General features: G+C 38.0%; 1 protein-coding gene across 1 annotated transcript in view; it reads right to left on the bottom strand.

Moving 5' to 3' along the window:
• adarb1b (adenosine deaminase RNA specific B1b) overlaps positions 1-24,901 on the bottom strand; it is a 90,096-nt gene that overhangs the window by 53,844 nt on the left and 11,351 nt on the right. The window contains exon 2 of the mRNA XM_016570303.1: positions 10,485-10,533. The gene's annotated coding sequence lies outside the window, so the exon portion shown is untranslated. The remainder of the gene's footprint in view (positions 1-10,484; positions 10,534-24,901) is intronic.

Here is a 24,901-nt window from a genome sequence, read left to right on the forward strand (position 1 = left end):
TTTCATAAATATGAAATAAATATATATTTTTAAAAATATAAATATGATATAAACTCATTGGTCTCCACCACATCACTCAAATCTAACTGTGTTAAGTCCCGGCATAAATCCCCGCAGAAACATGAAAAATATTACAATGTGTTCTATGAGACTGTGTGTACCATGTGTGTGTTTGTGCATGTGTGTGTGTGTGCATGTGCGTGTGTGTGTGTGTGAGGTTTTTTTTGCATTGGGGATATTCTGTAGTCTCAGCCCTTCATTTGGGTATAAATCTTTACTGGATTGTCTCAGATTTTGTATATAAAAAAAAAATCAAATGTAATGAAAAATGCAGTTTTCTCATAAATTCCATTCATTCCTATGCGGGTCAAAATGACCTGCGAGGGACACTTTTGTTACTTTTTTAGAGTGTTTGTTTTTGCTTTTTTAATAAGAGTTCGGCACAAACGCAATTCATTCACTAAGTGAGTATAACCGTTTTTACAGCTCCATGACCCAACCAGTCAAAAGGCTTATATAATCGCCGCAGAATAAGCCTTAAAAAGTTATTAGAGGTGCAACAGCATGTTCATGTATGTTTTCGATACAGAGTGCAAATGGCTGTGTATTTATTTGTGTTTTTAACTCGATGGGAGCGAAATGAAACGGTCTGAACCCGAAGCTGTGTGTGTTGTCGGTCTCCCCTCTTCCCCCTCCGCTCCGCTGCGCACCACGCCCACTTCTTTAGCATTTTTTAAAACTGTGGTGAGAACTAACCAGTGCTGAAACAGGGGGTTTCATGACCCTTTAAGGAGGCAGCCTTATCAGTGGCGCACGAGAGGCGATGACGATGTAAGTGTGATTGCATTTTAATGTTTTTGTTAATCTATCCAGCTGAAGCCACTAGATGCGACGCTGCTGCATTAATTACAAATATTGCGGGAAAAGAGAACATCAATGCGGAGAAGATTGAAAACTGAAACCAAGCTGTTCACACAGAACGCATATTTTCACTTTCGGCCCTTTGTATTAAACTATGCATACATACATGATGCTGTTTTGTTTACAGTTGTATGAAAAAGAATAAAACAAAATGAAGAGAAAAATAAATTCATAAAATAAAATAAAAGTGCATGTAAACTTATGAGCAGAAATGTATACAGATTCAATGATTGGAGTATGATTCAAACCTAATTTAAACCACATATTTAAGCACAACCACAATGTGTCACATGTTTGTGATTTTCAATGCCACACCACATCCTCACAGCACATCCATTACTACCACCAATGCTGCAGGAACCATGAGTGACGCAAAGCCCCTAAAGTTCCAAAGATAACTCCGATCCAGCTCAACGTCCGTCGTCAACCGCACAGAGAGACACCGCAGACACATGCGGCCCAATCAGGCCTTTAAGTGAGGGAATTACATTAGCAGAAGACTTCTTAAAGAGAATCACGCCTCCGTTTTTCTGCTCCTTTCGGCATCCGGCCTCAGATAAGAGAAGGAGACAAACTCACGGGGGGTTTGACAAAGCCGCCTTAAGTTGCCAGGCCGCATTAGGGGGTGTGAGGCACGCTGAAAACCCCACTTCAGCAGCGCAGGATTTGCTTGGCTGACAGGCCTCAGTTCTGAGGTCTCAGCCTGCACGGCTCAGAATGTAAAGGCAAACGGCGAATGCTCGGATAAAAGGGGTGTAACGATACTCAAACCGAACTGAAGAACCGCGATACACCACCCACAGTACATACCGCGGTACTCTCATGGCCTACCCTGCCCCCAACTGAGGCATTTCAAACGCATATGGCCATGATGGTTTTGAACTGCTTGAATCACTTTGAAAAGGAAGGTACCATTAAGGGAAACATGTGCAGAACAAATCTGTCATATAGGCTACATAAAATTATAATGAGAACACGCCTGTTAAAGAATATGGCATGTTTCAGCACGCTGTTATGGAAAGAATGCACGTCCACAGTGTTATATCTCCATGACTAGCAGTCAAGTTCACTTGTGCAGCCACTCACAGCCTTTCGTGGAACTTTAAGTTGCAATATTTTGTCAGTGTCAGCTCGTGACTCTCAAGTGTCAGATTGAGTTATTACATATTTCATTAAAACCATTTCCTTATTGTCCGGCTATTCCAATTTATTTATCCATGGCACATGCATTTTTTTTTAATATGTAGCCTAAGTAATGCTGTCCAATACTTGTTTGCATTATTTAGGCATTATTTTATAGAAGGCAATATATTTTTTTGGTAACACTTTTCAAAGCAACAATTTTTAAAGTCTCCTTTGTTAATGCATTAATTAACATGAACTAACAGAGAGCAATTATTGTTATTGTTATAATAAGTGAATCTAGTGTTCTTTAGCATTGCTGGTGCCATGGAATGAACCCTACCCCCACAGCAAAGAGAACCGAACTGTGGCTCCAAAACCATGATATGAACCGAACCGTGGCTTTGGTATATCGTTACACCCCTATCGGATAATGCCTTTAAATGCAACCCTCAGCGGCTGCCGCCACACCTCCTGCCAGGGCTTATCCACACACCGGCCGAGTGTGACGCCCAATACCTCACCCCGCTCCCGGACAGGTGGACAAACACATGAGCTGTGCTCCAAAACCTACTTAGACAGCATTTTAAGTTGACTCCTGAAGCAAAGAGCATATAATTATGCATGATTATGCTGCCGTTTAAGATACATCATTTTGGCCAAATTCTAAGGCAGGATTGCAAGTATTCTTTCCAATGAAATGCAATGAAAAATATATCCACAATAGCTGGAAAAAAAAACCTTTAGAGAAGAGTAAAAATATTACAAACAGAAATTAAATAAATGAAAAATAAATATATAATAAAAATAATAAAAACAGGAAAAAAAACGAAAAATAAAATAAAATTGATAAAATAGAAATAAATAATAAAAATAGAAAAAAATGAATTGAAATTAAATAAAAAAAGAAAAAGAAAACAAAATAATAAGAACAATAAAAATTTATAAAATGACAAATAATAAAATAAAATAATAAAAAACTAAATATTAAATGATAAACGTCTTGCAGAACTGTATATAGATTCGCTGACTTCTATTTAAACCTAATTTTAACAACCACAATGTCATATTTGTGATTTAAAAGGCCACACCACATCCTCATAGCACATTCACTAAAACTAATGTGATTTAACTGCATAAACCAGGGTGATGCAAGCATAAATATCAGATGTTAAACACTTACTAAAACTCCTCGAACCCACTAAAACATTTTTGTGTGTATTTTGCAAGTGTGACAAAATGAAATAAATCTTGGACCGGTACGATCAACACACTATTTTCAGAATTTTTTTGAAAAAACTTTCCGGGTCAAAATGACCCAAGGGACGGATGAGGGTTTTAAGGACTGCCCACTGAATGCCTATAAAATACAATGACTTCTGAGTGATAAAAAATAAGTTTAAAGTTACAGACATTTGCAGAATCTAAAGAGTGATGTATGTTAACATTGCTGTGTGTGTTCATACAGCATAATAAAGTGAGAAGAGCAATGGTGATCTTCCTCAGATACACCATTATCAGACCGCACATGCTCCCTTCACTCCATCAGAGAAGCTTCATTTCCTCCAGTCTGCTGGCTGGCCAGAAATCTCTCCGCCACATGTCATCAGTGGCCCACTGGAGAGCCTTTAAATGACATGAGAGACACAAGAATCTGAACTACATCCCTAATGTTTGCATAGTCTTTGTAGAAGACATTTAGCATTTTTTTAAAAATAAGAATAAAATTGTATTATGTTTTTCAGTACTACCCTGAAAATATAAAATATTTAATAATAAAGATTTTTTTGGTCATTTTTATTCTTTTTGTGTGTTTTTTTTATTGTTCATCAATTTTTCAGTTTTAGTACTTCAGATTAAACTTCTTTCATATCTCATTCATTTAAGAGTTTTAAGCTTTCTAATATCTTTCATCTAATATTTATCTTATTTCACCTTTATGTGAATTAATGAAAAATAATTACATTTTTCCTGTTAAAGAATATGGCATGTTTCAGCACGCTGTTATGGAAAGAATGCACGTCCACAGTGTTATATCTCCATGACTAGCAGTCAAGTTCACTTGTGCAGCCACTCACAGCCTTTCGTGGAACTTTAAGTTGCAATATTTTGTCAGTGTCAGCTCGTGACTCTCAAGTGTCAGATTGAGTTATTACATATTTCATTAAAACCATTTCCTTATTGTCCGGCTATTCCAATTTATTTATCCATGGCACATGCATTTTTTTTTAATATGTAGCCTAAGTAATGCTGTCCAATACTTGTTTGCATTATTTAGGCATTATTTTATAGAAGGCAATATATTTTTTTGGTAACACTTTTCAAAGCAACAATTTTTAAAGTCTCCTTTGTTAATGCATTAATTAACATGAACTAACAGAGAGCAATTATTGTTATTGTTATAATAAGTGAATCTAGTGTTCTTTAGCATTGCTGGTGCCATGGAATGAACCCTACCCCCCACAGCAAAGAGAACCGAACTGTGGCTCCAAAACCATGATATGAACCGAACCGTGGCTTTGGTATATCGTTACACCCCTATCGGATAATGCCTTTAAATGCAACCCTCAGCGGCTGCCGCCACACCTCCTGCCAGGGCTTATCCACACACCGGCCGAGTGTGACGCCCAATACCTCACCCCGCTCCCGGACAGGTGGACAAACACATGAGCTGTGCTCCAAAACCTACTTAGACAGCATTTTAAGTTGACTCCTGAAGCAAAGAGCATATAATTATGCATGATTATGCTGCCGTTTAAGATACATCATTTTGGCCAAATTCTAAGGCAGGATTGCAAGTATTCTTTCCAATGAAATGCAATGAAAAATATATCCACAATAGCTGGAAAAAAAAACCTTTAGAGAAGAGTAAAAATATTACAAACAGAAATTAAATAAATGAAAAATAAATATATAATAAAAATAATAAAAACAGGAAAAAAAACGAAAAATAAAATAAAATTGATAAAATAGAAATAAATAATAAAAATAGAAAAAAATGAATTGAAATTAAATAAAAAAAGAAAAAGAAAACAAAATAATAAGAACAATAAAAATTTATAAAATGACAAATAATAAAATAAAATAATAAAAAACTAAATATTAAATGATAAACGTCTTGCAGAACTGTATATAGATTCGCTGACTTCTATTTAAACCTAATTTTAACAACCACAATGTCATATTTGTGATTTAAAAGGCCACACCACATCCTCATAGCACATTCACTAAAACTAATGTGATTTAACTGCATAAACCAGGGTGATGCAAGCATAAATATCAGATGTTAAACACTTACTAAACACTTCCACCAAGTACTGTAAATTTTCAAAGTAGGACAGAATTATTACACACATTAACTAAGAAAGATGAAAACTTCCAAAAAAAAGTCTTTAAGGCAGATTGGGGCAAAGAAGCTGAAATTTAGATCTCAAACTGACATTCACAAACTTTAATTCCATTACCTACCGCAAAAAGCAGCTAATCAACTTTGCATTTCTACACACTTCATTTCTTCATATAAAATCAGATGACTGTGCAAAAGAAAAAAGAAGAAAAAAAAAAGCCTTTAAAATAATAATCCCATTTCAAATACGATTTCACACCTACCTAGATGGAAATGAGTTAATCAGAACATTTTAAAAGTACCCTTAAAACGACATTAAAAAAAGAGAGGAGTTAAGCAAGTACAAAGTTAAAGTTGCTGAAAGCGACGTTTCCTAACTTCCAGCAGACTCTGAATCAGTCCACTCCTCTCCAGAATACACCATCATGACTGACAGAGAGAGAGGGCCTTCAATAGCAGCCCACAGTCAGATTCGGTTTTGCTCTCGACAGCTGCTCTCGATCGCAGGATTCATATTATCTGTCAGATAGCAGGGACAATCTCTGCAGAACATTGCATAAAAACAATTAAAATGATCTCCAGCGCTTTAGTAACGTAATATAAACCAAACTCAAATATATATCAAATCTATTAATAATTCAATATAATTCTCCAGCATGCCTGCGAGCGATCTTTGTTCGTCCTGTTTGTGGCTCATCACCATGGTGACCCGTCAGAAACACATGCTGCTCATTCCACAACAATCCCAGCGAGAACAGCATCACCTAAACTAACCACAGAAACGTCCATCATTCACGAAACACTGCAGCAATAAATGAGAACTCCTGCAACAAGAAACTGAATCATGCAGAATACTCCCCAAACCACTTACTTTAAAGAAAACGCTGCCTTATGAATTTTTTACGTCAATGCGATACTGTGTGAGACTATTTATTAGTCATAATCTTCAGGGTCTCTGCATGTATAAATGAATGAAATTAAAGAGCTTTAAAGACTTAAAAGAAATTAAAAATACATTTAAGGACTTAAAGACCCTCATCAACTCAAATGAATGATAAATACAGGTAAAAAGCTTGTTTTTTTTTTTGGTCATTTTTTTATGACATTCAATGTTCTAAATTTGCTTAAAAAGGATTAATTTCACAGAGGAATTATAATTTTGACCAAACATAAATTTTCCTAATTTATAAATAAATAAAGAAATTAATTAATTAAAAACACAAAGATGTTTATGTGAAAACTACTACAGAGCAAAAATCAAGTTGGTATTAATCAGGGAATGATTTCCACTTTTGCTTTACACTAAATTAATTAATGGAAAATTAATATCCAAGTAGATTTATAAATAAATAAAATGGCTGATTCAACGTTTGGATTCTTGCAATATTAAAAATTTAAATATAAACAATATTTAATTAAAAAATATATTACTGAAGGATTATTGGACAGTGAATTTAAGACACTTAAGGACCTGTAGACATCCCAGTATTTCAACATTTCTTTATATTTCTAAACTTATTTACCCACTTTTTCATCACGTTCAGCACAAAGTTGTATTATCCAGAAGCACACAGCTGTATCATACAGAAAACTGCATTACCAGCTTTCGATTTTATCAGACTAAACAACAAAAAGTGCCTTTTACTTTCATTTAAAATGATAAAATGACAAATACTGCATAAAGCTGATGAAGCTACAAAAATAAAACTGATACATAAAACTGATAAATATTACATGTATTCTCTTTAAACTCTTCTCTAATAAAGAAATTACAGTTTAAAATCATTTTACATGCATCACACTACAATACACATGAACATGAAAAGAGTTTCATGTCAACTACCATTAAATATCGGTCTAGAAATGCAAATCACACACACTGAAGAAAACGCTGCATACGATCAAGTTTTAGAAGTCGAAAAACGATCACAGATCTCTGCCAGGCCTGTTAAAGAAAGCGTTCTGACCTTTCCGCTCCGAGCGCTTCTTGCGTCGCCGCTTGAATCGGGTCCTAACCAGGCAGTAGTAGGCCCCCATGCAGTGCGCGGCGTAAACAACCAGGGCCATGGCCGCTTGACCCTGACGCTCGAGTCGGACACAGGAAGCTACCTGACTGCACTGTCCTGTGTTTCTGAGGCACTCAGTGAAGGTGTGCGCCGCCAGCCCCCTTCCCTTGCTCCACACTTTCAGCTCTACCACACACACACAAACACATGCGTGGTCTCCTCCCCCTCCTCTGCTTTTGGTACTTGGTGAGAGGACAGAGAGAAGCAGGAAGCTCAGAGGAGAGGACACTAGTAGAGCTTTACAAGGTTCGACAGAGTAAACACAGACCGCTGGAGATTTTGTGCTGGATTTGTTTCTTCCCTTCTCTAACACGTATCCTGCTATTTTACCTGAGGCAAGAGCAGTCTGCTCCCACAAGTCCAGTCCATGACATCACGGTAAATTCAGCCAATGAAAAGCCTGCATTCACATGGCCAAAAAGGACATGTTTACTCCTCTGACATCCTTTCACCAACACTACTTTCTTTACCAAGAAACTGCTTTTATTTCGCATTTCACTTCTTGTTCTGCTGCAGTACACCCTGCAATGCAATGCGTATAAAACAGGCTTATTATAGTTAACTAAAACCATAAAAAAATCCATACTTGAAATAACTTTAGCTAAAATAAAAAAATACAAAAAACATTTAACTTGCTGCCAAGGCAACATTTCCCATTTTCATTCAGTTTAACGATGTATTAAAATAAGAAACTTTAGTTGAAATAAAAATTAATAAAAAAATAAAAACATAACAGAAAACTAATAAAATCTCTCTCTCTCTCTCTCTCTCTCTCTCTATATATATATATATATATATTTTTTTTAAGTAGCTAGTAAGATGGTAAAAGAAGACTTCAGAGATTTAATACATTCCCGCTCACTTTCAGCTGAGTTTAATCTGGGATTTTTCCCCCCCCCTATATGTCTAATACTTAATAGAAAACAGTCATCCTAGCAACTTCTGAAGAAGCTCAGAGCTGATATTTGATGTTGGACTACAGGGAAATCTGGGGATATGGAATAAAAAAAAAAAGATTTCCAAAGTTAGTGGCTAAAAAGGTTCGTAGAAATTCAGTTTTAAACTAGCCATGCTCACTAGAATATTAAATGCAACCGCTGTTTAGTGCAATTAATGAAATATTTAAACATGAAGCAGTCTGGATCTGCTCACTGGCTCTGTATCAGCTCATCTTCAGTTTCAGTCTGAAAATCTGGAAGAAACTCTAACGCCATCATGAGGCCAATGCAAACCATTGCACCTCATCCAGTACTTTTACTAGACAGAACATGCTCAATGATCTATACTCACATTAACTTACAACTATTTAAAATAAATAAATAATAGCAATTATCAAGATTTTAGTACACTAACATTATACATCTATAAACAGACCCGAGATCCTCAAGAGCCTTGAAAACTACAGTTTAACACCTTTACTAATGTCCTTCAGCATCACAGAAATGAAGAAACTACAGAAAAAATATTACAAAATTATAAAACAATGCCATAAAACAATATAATTTCCTATCATTATAAATTAAAAAGTCCTACAATATATTGTCCTCTAAAACTAATAATAAACAAACAATAATATGCTTCGCCAAAAAGTGGTGTTCCACAATTTGGTGGTCAATTACGTTTTTTAAAAACAATAAAGGTGCAAATCTGATGATCTTTAATCAGAAAATAATGAAATATTGTTAGATAAACTGTCATATAACGCACAATTAACATCATGAATCAGTAGCTAGTTTTGGAACATTTAAAAAAATAAAGAATAAAGAAAAAAGTACGCAACTGTGTTTTCAGATATTTTGATGCAAAATCTCAGTACCAATTGCAAAGATTGCAAACCTTGTATAACAAAGTTTGTAAAAAAAAATGCAGAAGACCTGCTTTCACTAACTGTTTGCTGGAAAAAAAGATTAAGCATTTTATTTATTTATTACAAAAAAAGCAGCAAATGTCTTTTTTTTAATTCTGTGCATAAAAGGCAGGATGGTAGCTGCACTGTAGACTGGAATAATTTATCCAGTAATGTAGCAGGTGGACACAACAGAACACAGAAGCAGAATGTGTGAATGAATCAAAGACGTCACTAGGGTCAAAGCAGGCTATGTACAAGTTTAGCTCTCCAGCACCCTCTAATGGAATACGGTGGAACTACAGCACTAACGCAAACACTTTCAAATATGCAATGACTGTGAATACAAACAAGCAAAATGTACCTGTCCTGACCTACAAACTGAAATGACTGATCTGAGTAAGCACACTACAGGCACCCCATCAGTGATTGACCAAGCCACTTTAGTGTTCAGTATTGAACATTAATGGTTTCGTAAGATTGAAAGAAAAAAAGAAATTAATACATTTATTCAGCAAGGATGTATTAAACTGATCAAAAGTGACAGTAAAGACATTTATAATGTTGTGAAGTTCTTTTGAATCCTAAAGGAAATGTAAATTTAAATATATATATATATATATATATATACATACATACATACAGGGGTTGTATATATATTAAGCAGCACAGTTGTTTTCAACATTGATAATAAAAATAAATATTTCTTGAGCAGCAAATCAGCATATTACAATGATTTCTGAAGGACCATGTAAAGACTGGAGTAATGGCTGCTGAAAATTCAGCTTTACCATCAGAGGTGGTAAACCATCAAATGTAATAAATTACATTTTAAAATACATTAAAATAGAAAACGGTTCTTTTAAATTTTAATATTTCACAATATTTCACTTTACTGAATTTTTGTTCAAAATAATTGAGCCTTGGTGAGGGACAAGGGAGTTTTTTTTTTTCCCACATTGATTTTTAGAAAAATTACAGACACAAATTCGCCAAAATGATTACACAGGTACATTCCTTCCTGTAGCTCAAACAGTAGAGCAGGACACTAGAAATGACAAGGTCTTGGGTTTGATTCCCAGAGAAAGCAAGAACTGATCAAATTTGTATCCTTGAATGCAATTTAAGTGTATGCCAAATGCATAAATGTAAATATTGCAAAACCCCACATGAAGATACACACCTGGGTTTCCACTGGCTGTCAGAGCTGCACTACTGCTTGATCACCCAACCTGCATAGACAAGAAAGAAAACAGAAATAAAGAACTTAATACCAAATATCAGTATAACACGATGCATCTTCAGATCAACCACAATGGTACATTTCTACCTTTGTGCAAAGCGATATTCCACAACATCACTTAACAGACACATTATCCACTCGTATACTGCCAGTAGCGTTTAGATGTAATCTCCAGCTACTGCAGATTTAGTTTCAATTCCCCGTCACGTCACCAACTTTCCAAGTTACCAAGAGTCTCCAAACTTTCGCCTGCAGGTGAACGCCACAAAAACCTGACCCAACGGCTGTGCTAAACGCATCAGGTGACGTGTCGCGAGCATGAAAACAATATGACCTCAGCTGTAAATGTCCCTCATAAAAGTGGAAGAGGAAAAATAAGATTCTCTCGGTCCAAAGGCCTGGCCGAACACAGAGAAGAATGACCTAAAATCAGAAGGGAGTGAAGGAGATGCAAAATGAGGCAAAGAAAAGAAAAATGGGTGATAATCACACAATAATAGCCAGTCATATGTACAACCAGAGACGCAAAAAGGAAAGAGATTCCCTCCTTTGAGTTCCCTAAATCACAGTTTTAAGGAAGAGCAAGAGCAGCAGAAAGATGCTTTATGGAGGAAAAATGAAAAAGCAGCACAATAAAAAGAGTGGCCAGCCAAACCATACATCTCCCTGCAGCACGTTTCTTTAACCCTGACAGCCTCCTTGTGTTCACTGAGGATGCACAGTACTGTTTTCTAAAACCACTGTTTAGCATCTGCGCTGCATTAGTGCTGATTCTACAGTTGCACAGCATAAAATATATATTTACCTGTATTGTGAGTTTGCAGTGTGAATTGAATGCAGTCAGAAAATAATACAAACACAAAAAAATAGTCTGTTTTTCTTTTTCACCTTTCTTCATGATTGCATGCAAACTAAAGTGATAGTTTATCAACCTGAAAGTTAGCCCAATGCATTTTTTTGACTGATTCTTTACGAGAAACAGCAAGAGTTATTTTCCTGTAAATTGGACAGCAGTGTTCCCACAGTTTAAAGAGATAATTCACCCAAATATAAAAATGCTGTCATCATTTAATCACCCCAATGTCATTCCAAATCTGTATGACTTTCTTTCGGCTGTGGAAAACGAGTAGATATTCTGAAAATGTCTCTGTTTTTGCCAAAAACAATGCAAGTTAACGGGGTCCGATGTTATTTTGATGCCAAATTTCTTCAAAATATTACTTTTTTTGTGTTATGCAGAAGGTTTTGCAGACAGGACAGTGACATGATGCCAGAATTTTCATTTTTGGGTGATTTATCTCTTTAAGCTGTGGAAACACTGTAGTCCAATTCACAAGCAAATAACTCTAAGCTGGTTCTTGTGAAGAATCAAGTCAATAAAATGCATACATTTTCAGGTTGATCACTTTCATCAAAAAAAATCAGCAAACTCTCAGGTTAACAATCTGAATCATTCTAACAAATTATTGAATTTGTCAAAATAAAAATGAATACCAGACATAAAATGTCCTCATGGTCTGACCAATCTCACAGAGTATTCAATGAAAGTGAACAAGAACTGAGGTCTTCAAAAAGTTTCCTTTTAAAGGAAACCTCAGATTCAGAAAGCGAGCTGTGAAGCATATAAATCACATCTTTCACTTATGGCCAGCTGAGTTCAGCACAGACTGAAGAGAAGCACTCTTTCTGAAGCTACCGTCAAAGACCAAAGAGAGCAGGTCAGCCCACTGGGAAACTAGTGAGAATGTACAGACGAAAAGTGAGCCTTGAACTTTTTAAGGTCAGTTGCAGTCTGCGGTTTCTTTCCAAGAAACATGTCTGAGAGGTTTTAAAAGTACTGCCATTTTAGGTCTTCTTTAAGCTGAACGCAAGTTAAAAAAAATCATTAGTTATCAAGCAATAAGTAGGAAACAGTCACTAATACCTGGATTGCATCATATTAGATCGTTCAATTGTCAATTGTGTATACATCAATTGTACATCTTAATTCTAACACTCAAAATAATCTAAAAGAAAGTTGTTAGATCAACTGTAACTGGTGCTAACAAAACAAAGCCACTTTGGACAGAAGCACCTGCTAAATTAATGCATTTATAACCCCAAAACAATATTTCAGTCCATTAAAAAAAAAAAAAATCACTTCTTATAAAATAGTTTCTGATCTAACAACCATTAGATAGCAGAAATGACAGACAAAGCTGCGAGAACAGTATTTGTTTCACAGGGTGGCGCTGTTGCCCTTTTCTTTCTGCTATTTCCCAAATTGTTTCTGCACATAAAAATGTCAACAAGCTTCTACTACTTTCACAGAAAATATATCAAAATCAAACCCATCATGCTGTTAAAATAAACTCTGAAACTGTATATATACTGTAAGCTAATGTGACTAGCAAAAGACTGAGAAATATCTGATGACCATTTCAGCCTGGCAACAGTGCCTAAAACAATGGTGTAAAGTGCTCAACTCTCCAAGCGTGTCCTCACTCCGTTTCTTCAGAGACAGATTTATTTCCATTATAGTAAATACAATTTGATGGTTGAACAACAGCTTTAGGGCTGGAAATGCCGGAGGGTCCCGCACAATTAGGGGGCCGCAGCATCAACTGAGATGAGAAGTTTCAAGAGCAGAGCAAATAAGCCAGAGAGCAGCCATGCAATGCACCGCAGTCAGCATTTCAGAGCATTGTGTGACCACAGTTAAAATGTTCAGCGGGGGATCTTTAACCAGCACAGACCGTCAGACGACAGGCTCCTCAGTCAGACTAAATTGGATGCGGGAGTCACGCATGTTTGGATCCGAGGGCCTGAACTAGCTGTAGAGGACAAAAGGCTAATTGCAGATACACTCTTCATTACAACGATAAAATTACTCCTCCGTCAACCCTTGCCTCCCCTGCTTTTTATCAGTGGTCTAAGAAAAAGGCAATAACGAGCTCTAACTGTCCTGTGTTCTCACTTTTCTTCTTGTGAAGCTTTGCGGGAATAGTTCACGAGAAGAAGAAACTTCCCATTTAACAGAGCTCTCAGTTACATTTTGGCACATGCAATTTTAGCAGGTAAAAAACATCTCAGCCAACTACGAGCCTTCTCAATTTTTGAGTATCGCACATGCTAAGTGGTTTCATAAATCACATTCCTTTGCCATGTCTTCTACAGTATTCGACTGTCTCAAGATCAAAGCAGACCAGATGAGACCGGTTTTAATGCTGCCAATGAAACTAAGAGAAATGCTAAGTAAACACCATTGCCATATTCAGTTCAAACAACGCGCAGGAATTCAATAAAAGAATACATAAATCACACCTCCAGACAGAACAGAGATTTCTCTAAGAGAGGAGATAAAAATACTGATAAAGGAATGAGGAGTCCCTGCCAACAACAGACAGCTTAGGTGAGAAATCAGTCGGGGTTGAAACGGTTCCCATAAAACAAGAACCATACGGTTTGCAACCCACAGTTTGATATATGTTAGTACCAGGGTTCATCTAATGTTTAACCTCTTAATTAATAAAAGGTGTCTATTTTTAAAACTAATTACAGTGATTCTCTCTACTGCAGAGGTTCTGTACAGTACAGAGAGGAAATGAACTGAACTCAGTTGTAACAATGAAAAAAGGCCGATAGCCTTGTTGGGCGAATGCTCCAACACACATTGCGGTTATGCTTTGCGCCACCCAAGTTGAATGCCAGCTCTGTCCTACAATGCTTCCTGTCTGCTCTATACGGTATTATCCAAATTATAGTGAAAAAAGCAAAAGCACAAGTTGTCTTTAATTTCAAAATGTAAAAAATAAAATAAAAACAGACTTAAAGAAACAATATAATTCACTAATATACAGTATTAATATTAATAATATTGTTAATAATAATAATAATTATTATTATTATTTTGCTGCATATTAAGTTGACCTCAACCGAGGCACTACCACCTTCTTCCTAAAAGGGGCGCAGGCACTCAGACTCACTGAAACATACAGAAGGGAACTTCTACTGTATGTACCAGAGATTACATGGAGGTGAAGGCTGCCAAGAATATGCTACAGTAGAGTGCACATGGAACGCAGTGAAGAACAGAGACATTCTCGCTGTCAGTCATCACCAGACCTTCCTCAGGCCGACAGAATCTGCTAGGACGAAGTATGACCAGAGAGAGTGATAGAGAATGAGAGGGCAGGAGATGCAGACAGGCTATTTTCCCACAGGGAATCAAGTCTGTAGATCCTCATGAACATGACGTAGAGAGAGCAGAAGCTTGTGTGCCCATCTCTGCTGCAGTGTACCGCCAGGCAACCACACTCCTCCTTGGAGCAGCTCTGCTGGCAGAGCAGGCAGGAAATATAGAGCCATTAGATGGTGAAAAAGACATGAGGGGAAAATTACTGCTGTAAAGTCTGAACTTCCGACAGTAGAGTCAGTAGGATATTACATTTATTTAAAGATGCCTGGCTAATATCCTCTGTAGCCTGGTTTGTATAGTTACCTCAAGTCAACGCAGCATATACAAGCAAGGCACAAACATTGCAAATATAGCCTACACCAGAGACGTGTAAACACTTGGTCAAAGCGTGCCTTGTAAACTAGCTCCTCTGTAACATCAACAATACTGGCTCCCGTGGTGGGAGTGCAGGTATCATGGGACATAGTAAACTTGTAGGGTATTACTCGGTGTGTGCTAATAGTGGAGGAGAAAACCAATACCATTCACAGACGTATGATCTTCTCTTATTCTCCACTTACACCACAAGGGATCGGAAGCTTCGGCCCACTAGCAAGAGTCATTAACACAAGTCTTAAGTGCAAGTGGTCTAACACAACAACAGCTCTGTTGTAGACTTACTGGCTCCAAAGTAGGATAAGATGTTCTGGTCCTGTTAAAACAAGGCAGAGGGAAAAAAAACAAAAAACAAAACCTTCTGTGGCTTGAGTACCATTGCTGGTCACTGTGCGAGTTCGTGGCAAGGTGTCCACTTGGTAGTCCACGTCTGACTGTACATTGCAGGACTGGGCACGAGAATAATGCTTTGCTGTTTCTCCTTAGGAAAAACAACATTCCCTGATTTCTACTAAGACATGAAAAGGATCTCAAATGCTGACCGCATGGACTGAATCACCACTGTCAACTCCTACAGGAGCTCCAGAATGGAGGTTGCGACAACCAGAGCGAAGCAGAGGAATAGGTCTCAGTGTGGAATGTCACATAAGGCCATGTTTAATCTCCTTCCCGAGACCTACAAGTCCAGATCCATTCTTGCACCTCCACTCTTTACTTGCACTTGACAGATTGGGGTTGTTTGTTTGTGGTGCGTTTTCGTATTCCCTGGGGCTTGCTATTTGGGTTAACTCTCCAGGGAGAAGCAAGAATAGTGTGCAGAAACCAGGTGGCCGGCACAGCTGGAGCTCATGGAACCTACCAAGTGACATCTGCAGTTCTGAGGCCAAGGGCGGGTACCCAACTTCACCACCTGGGCACTGATTAGGCCTTCGGGGAGTGAGCAAACTCAGGAAAAGACCCTTAAAACCAAGAGGGTGATCTGTCAAATATGCTTTGAGCATAGCACTGTGGCGTGGCTATTGCTAAACTTTTCCGAAGCCTCGGAGGGTGGCCTTGTACTGTGAAAAATGATGAAGACGCAGTGCAGCTTGTACCCAACAAAAAAGTCTCCCAGGCCAGGACAAATGAGGAAAGTACCATAACCCCCACACACAAACACTCAGCTCCAACAAAGCCTGCTCTGTAAATTCATCAATAAGACTAAACCTCTTTCTGCTGAGCTAAGAGTTTTGCTCTTTGGCAGAAACCGAAACCCAGTGATTACCGAGGTCCAGCACAAACCTGTGACAATCCAGACTAGTTACACCTCTGAGGATAAGATCTTTCACAACACTCTTGATCGCTCATTTCGGAGCAGCAGAACAATGCCCCTGAGTTTTTTCCCACGCAGGATCTCCTGAGGTACTCCAGCTTGTGTTACAGCAGTTGTGTTTAAGTAGGCCAGGAGTGTCTAAAAGAGAGATTGAAAGAGTAAACAAGGAGAATCTCACACTGCGCTCGATGGGGAACTGAGGTGGGTTTAAACAGGCCGCTGAACCAGCCAATAATGAAAACTCTGTCATCATTTGCTCACTCTATTATCGTTGCTAACCTGTATGATGCTCTTTCTTCTGCAGAACACAAAAGGCGTCATGGCGAATAATGTCCCAGCAGTTTGGTCCATATTGGTCCAAAAAGAACATGAAAGTCGCCCGAAGCAACATAATACTTTGTATGATGAAATTATCTAAACTGAAGTCTTTATTCACTCTTAAATCAAAGCATTAAATCAATGCACACAGACTATATTCAAATATGAAGCCACAAACCTCAAATGTCATGACGTTTTGGTCATGTGATGTGAGGTTTGACACTAGTTGATGTTGGAGGCTTGTGTTACCATATTTGATTTAGTCTGTGTATGGATGTGTTGATCAATGTTTTGGTTTGACTTGAGTGAATAAAGGCATACATTTCAGATTTCATAAATCTGTTCAACATACAAAGTTGAGTTTTTTGGATTCATTTCACAGTTCTATTTATTTCACACTCTGATGACTTTTAGAATATGGACAAACAAATATCATCTTTTGTGTTCAGCAGAAGAAAAGAAGTCATACAGGTTTGGAATGATATCAGGGTAAGTAAATGATGAGATAATTTTTTGTAGAGGAAAAGTCAGCCCAGAAAATATCAGCAGCTCTAGGAGCTAACTTTAATGTAAAACTTTATACAAAATGATCTGAAAATACAGACATTACACACTGCACTCAGTTTTCTTGGGCCCTGATTGGGACTCTTGGAGCACCACCAAGAATACGCATTATGGATGTCTCTCTTTTCCAATAGACCCATTTCAGGTCTTGGAGTCTCTACTATCAAATGGATAGGTTGAATCAGATGTGTTTGATTAGGGAGACAGTGTGCAGTGTTGATGGTACTGCAGGATCAAGGTTGAGAAACACTTTTCCAATCAGAATCTAACTGGCTAAGACTGACTGATCAAAAGGTTTTAATACTACTAAAGCCTGACGTTAACTCTATAGATCAAAACAATGCAAGAACTCTCGATATTATGTATACAAGACTACTGCATTAGGCAAAGAGAAACAGGAAGGAAACTTTTGAATGGTGATGACTGCGGTCTGTAGAGGAAGGCGTAGTTTAAAGCTGGCCGCCGGTCTGCCCAGCATCCATCTCTCAAATCAGTGGGCGTACTCCACAGCAAACACAGCTATTTCTGCTGAATATGGAAGTAAAGGCTGCTCGTAATTACTGAATAGCATCATGGGGGAAGGGACAGTCTGCGGCTACGGTATGAGACCCTGTTCTCCGTCCCATCTGTTTCAATCTTAAGCTCAGAGCGATAAGACAAGCTTTCCTCCATCCAACATCAACATCAACATCAACATCAACATCAGGCTACGCTCTTATCTGTCCCTAGCCCAACACTATACAACATCTGGCCATCTACGCCACCCCCAGACGCAGCAAGCCAAACAACTGTTCGCCTGACAGAAAGACTGATATCCACAAAGGGTTCATCCTATCTGCTGTATATCATTACACAGGAATTATGTTCAGAGAAAACCTTATTAACCCCACCTGCAATTCAGTGACACAAAAAGCCCTGAGGAAGAAAAATTAAAAAAAGAACTGGAGGTGGTAAATTGCTTCAAAGGACCAGTCTTAATCAGACCAATCATTAGCATACAGCGACCATCGTCCCAATGAAACACAACCTTCAGATGATGAGGGAGCAGGTGATCATACAACAGCACACAAAAGAGAAACCAGAAAGCCTGCTTGTGTTTGCACTGTGCCAACATTTATTTTCTACAGGGTTGTTTATTTTTCTTGCGAGTGTGCAATGAGGGTTTTGGCATCGTCGGCACTGCAGCAAGTCGCTGTTCTCCTGCACCCTCGAGCTGTCATTAAATATATTAAGTCCCATATTCATGTTTTACAGAACTCTTTCATTACATGCTGCTCTTGCTCTCTGAGTCTCTCTGAAATATTTACAAGCTCATTGAGACGTCAGAAGGCAAGGAGCACTTTCTTTTAATTCTAGTTTTCAGTACCAACTCACAAATGCTTTGAAAAAACTGCTGCAGCGAGCCAACCGGATGAGGTTACGTAACAAAACTGTGCACAAGAGTACATGACTGTACAACCAGAGAACTCAGGGTACCAGGATTCATTCATGGCATTTTAATATTGTCAAGGATACGTTCATTGCTTGAAGCAGTCAGGAAGCATGGTTAGGTATTCAGAATTGAAGAATTGGTACACTTTTAATTTAATTTAATTTGGACTTTGCATTGAGCAGACCCACAGGAAGCTGCATTGGAAAGACAGGAAGAGGAATTTAGAACGTAAGAATTGGCTCGCTTTCATCATTTGGATGTGAAATTGAATTGGCCACACCCACAGGAAGTTGGACTCCTAAATTTATCACAGGCAATGCATTCTGGGAAATTAAATCCGTTTATCTATCCATCCATCTATCCGCAAGGCCTATAAACCCTTGAACTTTAAGGCTTTTTAAACTTTGCAAAACTTTCAAACAAGTCTGTCAAGTAAACATTCAAAATCTGTATTCACAACCTTTGCTTTTCCAGTTGAATGTCAATTCATTTTCCTTACATTAAAGGCAGAGTAAGTGATTTTTCAAAAACACTTTAGAAAACTGATTCGGGCCGAATCGCAAAACAAACTTGTAGCCAATCAGCAATAAGGGGCGTGTCTACTCGTGATGTGGAGGAGAGCGCGTTCAGTGCATGGAACGGACATTAGCCGAGCCGAGCGACATCTCTTTCATCCCGGAGAGTGCAGGACTGTCTCTGTGCTCTTTGCTAACACAGAAAGGGCAGATACGACACAGTCTGGGAATCTCACTTTTAAAGGCGGGGTATGTGATTTTTCAAAAACACTTTAGAAAACTGATTCGGGCCGAATCGCAAAACAAACTTGTAGCCAATCAGCAATAAGGGGCGTGTCTACTCGTGATGTGGAGGAGAGAGCTTTCAGTGCATGGGACGGACATTAGCCGAGCGACAGAAAGATAGAGATGGTGGATAAAAAACAAAAGAGGAAAACGTCTGCGGAATGATAAGGCAAGAAGTAGGACCCGTGTAAATATCGGATCAGCTTTCCAGTGCTGGAGAGAACTCAAGGAGCGGAGGCCTGCGATCGGACGCCGAGGTTGCTTTGTTTCTTCTCAATAGGTGAGTAACACTGTGTCTACAACAGCTAAAGTCTGCCTACACTGGATGCGTTCAAACGACCGTTGAAAACCATTTGAAATTTGTGTCAGCACGTCATAAATAGAACCCGGCAGCAGTTTTCTGTCGGGGATTTGTTGCGCCGCTCACGTCCGTAGACACGGTGTAACATTGGTTTTGCTTTGTTTCACAGAACTAATCGTTGCCTGGGTTGCGTACGTATATGTGGGGCGGAGCTATCAAAATAGGGGCAAGACCCTTTGGGGTAGGGGCGTGTTTGTTTTGGTGATTTCAAATATAAACATTGGCTACCAGAAATCACTTACTCTGCCTTTAATATTTAAATTGTAATTCTGCATCCTGCATGCTACCTCAATTGAAATTCAATTCAAATTATTGAATTTATTGAAAGTACATACAAACATCTGATGATCAAATCAAACTATTTTCAGATTATAAGCAATATTACAAATGTATTCTCTTGGAATCCGCAACCAAAGATCCAGAGAAAATGGAATAAGTCCATCTAGGCCTACAATACTCATAGCCAACTTCACAAAGTAATTTAGTCATGTAACCCAAATTCACAGAAACAAACAACATGCTTTGCTACTCCTGAAAATCAATATTCAGTGTCCATATTTTACATTCAAGGCATCACCAATGGATTGGCAGCATAATCCATTACGATGACATTTTCTATCATCTCTCTTTAAACACATCATCACTTCAGCTCGAGGCTCTAATCAATTCAGTCAGAGCCTTTCCGTGGGGTCAACCATGCAGAACAGCAGCAGCTGTGACGAGGTAATTTGGAGCCCCCAGCGGCACCCACTGATGGGCCACAAGGCATTGTGGGTAGATTCTCAATGGCCCTCAATGACAAACGGAGCTCCTGTGAAATGGAAACACACTCTGGTTTCACCTCAGTAAGAAAAAATAATGAGCGACTATTGCGAGAGGTTACTCTGCTCGTGTTAAAATACAAGGTACGCTAAGTGTAATGTGCTCAAATGACAACTGACAAGGAAAGTCACGTCCCAACACTGGAGGAAATAATATCGGATTTAACCCTTGTGCTATGCTGAAAATCCTTTACCTATTTTGGTGTTCCTAGGTCAGAAATGAGCGACCTCTTAAAAAAGTATGCTACATTAAAGGCACAATATGTAATTTTCACCGCTACAGGGCGCATATTCAAAATAAACAGAGACAAAGGCGTAGTTTGATGACGCCGTGACTGAGTGTGGAATCATGGGAGCTGTCGTCTTCATCCCCACAGCCGATGCAATCCGACGGGACTCGGGCAGAAATTATGTTCATGGATGAGCTAATGATTTATTAACGTAGTAGAATGAAGCAGGGGGAGGCTGAAAGCCGTCAAACTGAACGAGCGTGACACACGGCTCGAAAGCAGCGGAGCTTTTATTATGCGACAGTCGACCGCTTCCGCTCCTTCCGGTCGTGCGTATGTGGGGAAAAATAAGCAGCGCTGTATTATCATACTAGATACATTTGAAAGTTCTGTTATTATGCTACTCTGTGCGGTCGTCACCGGTTTATTAAAACGCACAACATATCTTTTTTTTTATCAACATATCACAACATATAACAAACCTTCATACGTGTGTGTGTATATATGCATGTATATATATATATATATATAATATATATATATATATATATATATAGGGTAAGCATGGCATGTATGTGGCGGCCAGGGGTGGGACTTTGGGCCCTTTGGCAGCACCTCTCCTTGATGGCCCGTCGTAGGGTGACATGGGCAGGGGCCCAACATATGCTGTGCTCATGGAGGGCCCAGAGGCAGCCTTACAATATCTCACTATTTATAGCTTTATTATTATTATTATTATTATTATTGTTGTTGGTGCCGTTATTATTACTACTACTACCATTATTATTATTATTATTACTATTTGTCCTCTTCCTGATCCTCCAACCTCCCCCCGGTTCCTGATGAATGAGTTTATTGTTAATATTGTTATTATTGCTACTATTACTAATTACTAATTAATACCATTATTTTGCTATTTGTCATCTTCCACATGCTCCAACTTTCCCCTCATTTCTGATAAATTGAGTTCATTATTATTATTATTGTTATTATTATTTAATTAATTAATTAATATTTATTTTTTATTAATATATTTTTTTATTATTATTATTGCTATTACTATTACCATTATTTCTTATCACCTTCCTCATCCTCCATCCTCTGATTTTTGTTATTAATGCTATTATTATCATCATTATTACTATTGTCATCATTACTATTACGGTTTTCTACTATTGTTATGTCTGTTGTACTTTTCTACATGTTCCTTTGTTTATATACTTCCACCCCTCACACCCAGTCGCACGCACGTACGCACGCACACACACACGCACTCACTCACTCATGTTGGTTGTCATGTATGTTTTGTTGACCTTGGTTATTTTGTATTTGATTTGTCACCGGTAAATTATATATCTGTTTGCATAAATAAATAAATCATCACCAAATCTTGTATTAAATGTTTTTATCTTATTTTCTTTCAATCAGCACTGGTTTTGAATTTAATTTTGGAACCAATTGATCATAGGCCTCATTGATGCAAGCTTATGTGTTTCAGTTTTGAAGTGAGTGAAAAAAAACAACAACCAAACAAACAAAAAAACATTATTTGTGGCTAATTTTGGCAATGTTCACTCAAAAAATGAGGTCTATGATCAATCAGTACCAAAAATAAAGTCAGTAAGTTTTAGTCCAATGCAGTAACATTAACTAGTCTCCGGGTCAAAATGACTGAGTGTTAACCAAAAATGATTAATCTGCCACTATTTACTCACCCTCATGTCATTCCAAACCCGTATGACTTGCTTTCTTTGGTGGAACAAAGGGGAAGAAAGAAAGAAAAAGTTTGTAGGGCCCTATTGTTCAAAATGTTGAAATTGAGACTTTTGGACTTATTTTTTCACTGAAATAAATGTTTTTGTAATTACACAGAGAGTAAAGTACCGAAAAAAGGTACCGTTGGGTACCGGCACCGAAATTCAGGTACCGATACCGGTACCGTACCGGCTAAAATGTGAACGGTACCCAACCCTATCCATGATGTTTCTGCAATCTTTTTTTGATATCTGAAGGTTCAATTTCCCATTTATTGGAAAACAAAGATCAGCACAGTCTTCAGAACTGCTTTAAGTATTCCATTATTCAAGTATTATTTGATCAACTGTCACACTGGCCCCTAATCAAAGCACATATATTCCGTCTGTGCAACAAACCAACAGCTGAGGCCTTTTTCTCAGAAGAAAAAAACAACTAAAAAAACGGTCATCCACTACTAACACAACAACATCTGACACTACCACTCTGATCAGATAGCGCTGAACCATCTTCCAGGCGGCGTGCAACAGGGCCGTTTTGTGGGCTACGATTTCAAATATCACATAATAAATCACACAGACATATTCCTCACCGCAGACTCATAGCAGAAATGCCAGTTGTCCCTTGGAGGAGAAGTCTGAGAACAAAGCTGCCATTCTGCTTTTCTCAGAAACAGATTTGCGTATCATAAATGCCTCCTCCTTCCCTTGGATCCATTTCAAATCAAGCCTGTTTATGAACTGAATTATGACCAACCTGACATTTCATTACATTCAATTTGCCCTCTAAAGGACATAGCAAGCTTGATTATAAAACAAAGACTGTGTTGAAACTGATTTTTTCCACTGGGTTACAAAGAAAAGATCTTTGTTATGTGTTGAAAGCCATTGAATAAGACGACGAGACTTCGGTCCTGACGATCAGCTGAGACAGGTCATTAGTACCTCATGCTTGAGAGACAGACACTCACTCTCATTCATACATATGGATATTTTCCCTCAGGGAGCTCAGGGCATCATTCAACCCCCGGGTTTTTTTTTTCTCCCTCCTCAAGCACTGCCGTGAAATTCCCACTCCGCTGAACTTGCAAAAAGCTCCCAACATCCTCGAGCATGCCAGGATGAATGAGCAATCTACCGGTAAGTCACTCGAGAACTGAAAACGACAGTCTTGAGAGGAAAAATGTAAGGCATGGAAACGGCTTTTTGGATTGTTTAAACTCTGGCAAACATGAGGAACATTTCTAAATGTTACAGAAGGACATCAGTTAAAAACAAATCCGGGGTCAGAGCCGAGGCCTAGTGGTTAGTGCACATGCCTTAAACACGGGGCATTTTTGTTTTATGAAAACAACTTTTGCTGTCAGTATTTACTTATCCTCTTTTCAAATCTATATGACATTCTTCTGCTTAACATTAAGTGAGATTCTGAAGAATGTCAATGCTGTTGTTTTTTCTTTTTAATAAAAGTCAAACAGACTTGTGCTATCAAGCTTTACAATTACAAAAACCCAGGCCTTTACAAGCTTTGTAAAAATCGACGCGTTTCAGAAAGGCAGGGCATAGAGAAGAACAATAACGTACAGTATGTGGAAAATAATGTGTTTTTTTAACCTTAAACCGCAAATACACCAAATACACCAAATAATGTTCTTTTTAGCAACGTCATATGACCCCTTTAATAATTAGTAAGGTAGTTGTTAAGTTTAGGTATTGGGTAGGATTAGGGATGTAGAATATGGTCATGCAGAATATGAGCTTTATAAGTACTAATAAACAGCCAACATGTTAATAATAGGCATGCTATTAAGCAATCAATTAATAGTGAGAATTGGTCCCTATACTAAAGTGTACCGTATATATGTGTTAAAAAGTATATACAGTCGTGGTCAGAATTATTGGCACCCTAGGTAAATATGATCAAAGAAGGCTGTGAAAATAAATCTGCATTGTTAATAATTTTGATCTTTTATTTTAAAAAAATTCACAAATATCTAACCTTTCATTGAACTAAAACGATTGAAAATGGGGGGAAATCTCATTATGAAATAAATGTTTTTCTCAAATACACGTTGGACACAATTATTGGCACCCCTAGAAATTCTTATGAATAACATATCTGTGAAGTATATTCCCATTCATATTTACAATTTTGAGCATACCAGGGTGATTATGAACATGAAATTATCCAGCCATGGCTTCCTGTTTCACAG

The sequence above is a fragment of the Sinocyclocheilus rhinocerous genome, unplaced genomic scaffold (assembly GCF_001515625.1).
Source record: "Sinocyclocheilus rhinocerous isolate Xijiao unplaced genomic scaffold, SAMN03320098_v1.1 scaffold1554, whole genome shotgun sequence".
NCBI lineage: Eukaryota > Metazoa > Chordata > Actinopteri > Cypriniformes > Cyprinidae > Sinocyclocheilus > Sinocyclocheilus rhinocerous.